Here is a 6,000-nt window from a genome sequence, read left to right as displayed (position 1 = left end):
GAAAGCATTCCTGGTACCAACTCTGTTATGGCCAGGCCTATCTATTAGAGCAATACCCCACTCCTGGTACCAACTCTGTCATGGCCAGGCCTATCTATTACAGCAATACCCCACTCCTGGTACCAACTCTGTCATGGCCAGGCCTATCTATTACAGCAATACCCCACTCCTGGTACCAACTCTGTCATGGCCAGGCTTATCTATTACAGCAATACCCCACTCCTGGTACCAACTCTGTCATGGCCAGGCTTATCTATTACAGCAATACCCCACTCCTGGTACCAACTCTGTCATGGCCAGGCCTATCTATTAGAGCAATACCCCACTCCTGGTACCAACTCTGTCATGGCCAGGCCTATCTATTACAGCAATACCCCACTCCTGGTACCAACTCTGTCATGGCCAGGCCTATCTATTACAGCAATACCCCACTCCTGGTACCAACTCTGTCATGGCCAGGCCTATCTATTACAGCAGTATCGCACTCCTGGTACCAACTCTGTCATGGCCAGGCCTATCTATTACAGCAATACCCCACTCCTGGTACCAACTCTGTCATGGCCAGGCTTATCTATTACAGCAATACCCCACTCCTGGTACCAACTCTGTCATGGCCAGGCCTATCTATTACAGCAGTACCCCACTCCTGGTACCAACTCTGTCATGGCCAGGCCTATCTATTACAGCAATACCCCACTCCTGGTACCAACTCAGTCCTAGTTAGGATTTTATTGCTGTGAAGAGACACCATGATCATGGCAACTCTAGAAAGGAAAACATTTAATTAAGACTGATTTACAGTTCAGAGTTTTAGTCCATTATCTGTTGTGGGATAGTTGTACACTGTGTGAAGGTGTACTGCTGTAATAAAAAGCTGAACAGCCAATAGCTAGGCAGGGGATATATGTGGGATTTCTGGAGAGAGAAAGGAAGAGGAGGAGGAATCTGGACATGGGAGAGAGATGCCAGGAGACATGGAGAGGAAACAGGAGGTGCAACATTATTGAATGTAGATTAGTATTAATGGGTTAATTTAGGTTATAAGAGCTAGTTAGGAACAAGTCTTAGCTATGGGCTGAGCTTTCATAATTAATAAGAAGTCTCTGTGTCATTATTTGGGAACTGGCTGGCGGCCCAAAGAAAAATCCAACTACAATTACCATCAAGCGGGAAACATGGTGGTATACAGACAGACATGGTGCTGGAGGTAGCTGAGAGGTCACAGCTGGATCCACAGGCAGCAGGAGACAGTGAGCCTTTTTGTTTGTTTGTTTGTTTTTTCAAGACAGGATTTCTCTTTGTGGCCCTGGCTGTCCTGGAACTCTCTCTATAAACCAGATTGTCCTTGAGATCCACCTGCCACTCCTGCTGTGTGCTAGGATTAAAGGTGTGTGCCACCACTGCTTCAGCTGGCTTGAGCTTCTGAAATCTCAACCCTCTCCCCCCAGTGACACACTTCCTCTAACAAGGCCACACCTACTCCAACAAGACCATACTTCCTCATAGTGCCGCTCCTTATGGGCCTTTGGGGGCTATTTTTAATTCAAACCACCACGGGGAAACGTCGGGTGCTAGTTTCCAGATTACACCCACAGGGTCCTGACACCAGTCTGCAGCTGGCCATACCTGGTATGACCCTGGCTAGGTGAGGAACAAAATGCCAATACGCCATCATCAGGGGCTCCTGGAAGTCTCTAACAGAGAGAAAGAGTGAGTACAGGGTGCTTTCCTTCATCAGAGGAAAGAAATTATTAAGCAAAACACACAATGCACTAACCGTAAAGGAAATGACTGATCAAAGCTCCTGCTCACAGACAGCACCACAAACTTCTTGCTTCAGGAGGAGAAGGGCCAGCACACATCCACAGATGGGAGGAGGAGCGCCCCACTGCTGGAGGAGGCCACTCGGTCACAAATGTTTTGCAAAGCAGGAACTGTGCATGAATAGCGTGCGCAAGATGGTGAAGTCAGGCAAGGTAGTGCGTGCCTGGAAGCCAGCACTTGGGAGGTGGAGGCAGGGCGTTCAGGAGTTCAAGGCCAGTATTTGCTAGATAGCAAGTTGGAGGCCAGCCTGGGCTACCTGGGGTTCTGTCTCAGGCAAAATATAAGAGAAGGAGGGGGTCTCTACTGCTGCTGAGGCTGGGAGCTGGTGAGCATGTGAGCACTTCCTCCAGTATATTTGTGTGTGTGTGTGTTTGTGTGACATAGCATGTGTGAGGAGGTCAGAGGACAGTTTGTTCTCTTCTTCTATCACGTGGGTGGTCAGGCTTAACAGCAAACATCTTTATCCTTCCAGCCCTTGCCCAGTATTTAACTAAACTACACACTATATTTTTATATTTCAATGTATTCCTCTGAGAAATTATTGCATATGGGCCCCAGAAGACATGTTAAAATGGCCATATAAAATAGCAATAAACATAAATCAGAATGTTTCCAATGTCCAGTGCTAGAAGTATAAATAACTCAGTTGAAATGTTACACAGCAGTGAAAAATAAATGGACTAAAGCTGGAAGGACCTGAGTCGGCACAGGACACAGCAAGGCCAAGTTCTCAGCATAAAGGAGATTTGTTTGCCCCCAGAGGGACAAAGACCGAGGATAGGAGACAGGGGAGAGGGAGGAGGGATGCTTACCTCTGAGGGACAAAGAACAGCCTCTGGATAGAGGAGACAGAGGCGGCACACGGGCAAATGGCAGTTAATAAGGAAAAAAGGGAAACCATGTTAGGATGAGGTGTTTAATTTTAACTGGGCATGTTAATTAGGTGAATCAAAGGGAACTTCTGATAGCTGGACCTTGGTAGTCAGCCTCAGGAGGAGGACGTGGCCAAATAAGGGACTAGAGCTTTGTGGTTAGCTTTAGGAATGTAATCTAATGGTTTTTACCAAAGGGGAGAATAGTAAAAGGCAAAACCTGTTGGCACCATGTGTGCCATGCTTGAGCCTGCTAGGGTCCCTCAAAAGCTACATCAACAGATGCATAAACTTTCTCTGTAAGGACTAAAGTGTAGCTCAATGGCAGGGTACTTGTTTGCAGCAAGGACAGTACTGCACAAAACTTAACCCAAAGAGGAATGATGCCTGCACACAGCAAGTCACAGAAGACCACAATATAGCATAATACCCTGTTCAAACCAGGGACAGGGAAGCCAAGGCACATGCTACTAAGAGATATATACTCAGGGGTCTCTGGGTGATGGAGGAAGAGCCGGGGTCACCCTGCTCCAATAGTTGGTTTGCGGGTTGCCTTATGTAATAAGGTTAGCCTCAGCAGACAGCAGGTAGTGTTTTGTGTGCTTTTGTGTTTACAGTAAACTCATAGCAAAAAAAATAATTAACCAACTTCAAGCTTTCTCATTTGGAGACAGAAGCTGGGAAAGAAAGCCCTTGATGGGGATTGGAGTGGAGGAGTATGGGCTGAAAATGCCCGACAGGAACTGGTTCAGGTCCCAGGAGAAGTCTGTTGGGTGGTTGTAGGAGCCCGCTTCTATAAGGTCAGCTAGGGTTCCTGAATAGAGGATCCTCGAGGCCAAAGAAAAGTCAGAAAAAACAGAAGACAGGATAGATCGGGAGGTCTGTCTGGTCATGCAGAAGCAGCCAGACAGCCCAGAGTTTATTTCAGGACTTGCTTATATACAGAAACAGAACAAAGCACAGCACAGACGGTCAGTCAGTATCTAACCACAAGACCATTCCTGTCCTTGAGTGAGCAGCCTCCTCTCCAATATGTGCTTGCTGCTCGGAAGCAGCCTCCCTTTCTATCTTGATGTTCCTCAGGTTTGTGTCAACAGTATACTGTCTACTAGTTCTTTTCTCACGGGCTAAGTCAGGAGTCTCTCACAACTCTCAAGGTTATAGGAAAAAGCAGAGCAGGCAAGCTTGAACTCAAATGACTTCTTTAAGTCAGAAATGACTCCAGATGAAAACTGAGGCACCCGTGGGCTCCCGTGGGTGGGGGCACAGTGAGCACGTGCATGTTGCCTGCTGCTAAGGTCTCCTTACTGACTCCTTCCTGCTAGAGGACAGCAGTAGCAGCCCAAGGACGACACTTTCTCTTGTCCCCTCCCAAGATGTACAGGTGGGCAGACCTCAGTCTCTCCATGAAAGAAGGCAAGAGCACGGCGCCCTGGGCTCTGGCTGGCCGGGAGATGTGAAGATGGAGCCAGCACCAGCAGCTATCAAACACTTACTTAATACCCACTGAATGCCATGCCCCAGGCTCACAGTATTGACACTGTATTGGCCAAGAACATGAATTTATTCATTGAATGGTCTGTGTGTGTACAAATCCCTGTGTGTGTGTGTGTTCCTGAGTGTGTGCATGTGCAGGCTTGTGTGTGTGCATGTATACACATTCTTGTGCATGTGTGTGTGTTCCTGTGTGTGCAGGTATTCCTGTGTGACTTTGTACATGTTCCTGTGATTGAATGTATATATGTTCCTATGTGTGTGCTTGTTCCTGTGTGTGTCCATGTGCATGCTTGTGTGTGTGTGCATGTTCCTGTGTGTGAATGAGCTTGTGTGCATGTTTGTGTGTGTATACTACTGTACGAGTGTGTGTAACATTTTCCTGTGTGTGTTTGTGTGTGTATGTGTGTGTATGTTTGTACATGTTCCTGTGTGTGAGTGTGAGTTTGGAGTACAACCTGGGGTGAAGTTCCTTGCCTCCCACTTTGAGGTTTCTTGGGCCAGGCTAGCTGACCTGTGAGATCTGGGGATTCTCTTGTCTCTGTCCCCCATCTTTGGAGGGATGAGTTGTGTTGGGGCTACAGGTGACTTTATGTGGGTTCTGGGTATTTGAACTCAGGTCCTCCACGTTATGTAGTACGTGCTTTACCGACTAAGCTATTTCCCTAGTGATCTTCCCAGCTGACCCACGGCCTGGGCAAACAAAGCCATTGCCAGGCAATGACCTCATTAGAGGTCAGACAAGGTGATGAATCTGCCCCCTGCAAAGTCACTCGCCTCAGTAACGTTCCCTGAAAACCTCTGTGTGTCCAGTACCCAGGGTGTTCAGGAAAGATATGGCCAAGTCCAGCTTCGTGGAAGGAAGCCCTGGACCAGGCCAGACTTCAGGCAGGGACACTCAGGCAGGACTGGCCTCTTCCACTCAGACTGGAAACAGATTCCCCAAGTCCAGAGATCTCAGGTCTGGCTTCTGTGTGAGCACAGACATGTTCTTGCCCCTCACCCCTGCGACCCTCACCTCTCTCTGGCATCATAGCCTGAGTGCTCCCGATGTGCCTGCTCTATGATGGTGCTCCTCCCAGAGTCTGAGTGTGTCGGCAGACAAAAAGGGGAGTAAGCCTGGAGGAGTTACATAGAGAAGTGGGTTCAGGCAGGAAAAGGGGGGTAGTTTGGAGAAGCACGAGGGGCAGGGAAGGCTGCTGTAATGGTGATGATGTGTAAACCATCCTGAGGCTAAGCAGGGAAAAGTTTACACAACACTATTTCAGGCACAGAACAGGTACTGGCTGGAAAGTGGGCAGGAGAGAGGGGGTCCCACTGCAGAGGCTCTGCCAGGGCCTCAGCCAGGCTTATGGCTTCTTCTCCTTGGCTCCCTTCACCATCTGGAAGACAACCATGATGGAGACACCTCAGCAGGCAGGAGAAGGAGGATTTTTCAGACAACTGGACACAGCCTTCCTAGGTAGACAGCCACACTCTGTCCTGCGACAGCAGCTCCACGTGCTGGCCCTCTATCATATCCATGGTTGCATCACAAGTGATTCAGTCACATATTGTAATTCTATAGGTCTTTATTGAGGACTCTCTGGGTAGAGCCAGGCACTATGGTGGTGTAGGTTCTGCTACGGGAGAAAGAGATGGAATTCAGCTCTAAACACAGAATGATAAATGGGACTTTGTGGTCGAGCCACAGGGAGAAGCCATGATGAGACATTACAGAGAGGAAACAAGGGGGATTCTTGCTGTGTGCCGGGCCACAGATCATCTGGGACATAGTGGGGGCTGGGGTGGGTAGATACTGGCCCTTGCT

The sequence above is a fragment of the Microtus pennsylvanicus genome, chromosome 1 (assembly GCF_037038515.1).
Source record: "Microtus pennsylvanicus isolate mMicPen1 chromosome 1, mMicPen1.hap1, whole genome shotgun sequence".
In the NCBI taxonomy this organism is placed as follows: domain Eukaryota; kingdom Metazoa; phylum Chordata; class Mammalia; order Rodentia; family Cricetidae; genus Microtus; species Microtus pennsylvanicus.
This window is presented reverse-complemented; position numbering follows the sequence as displayed.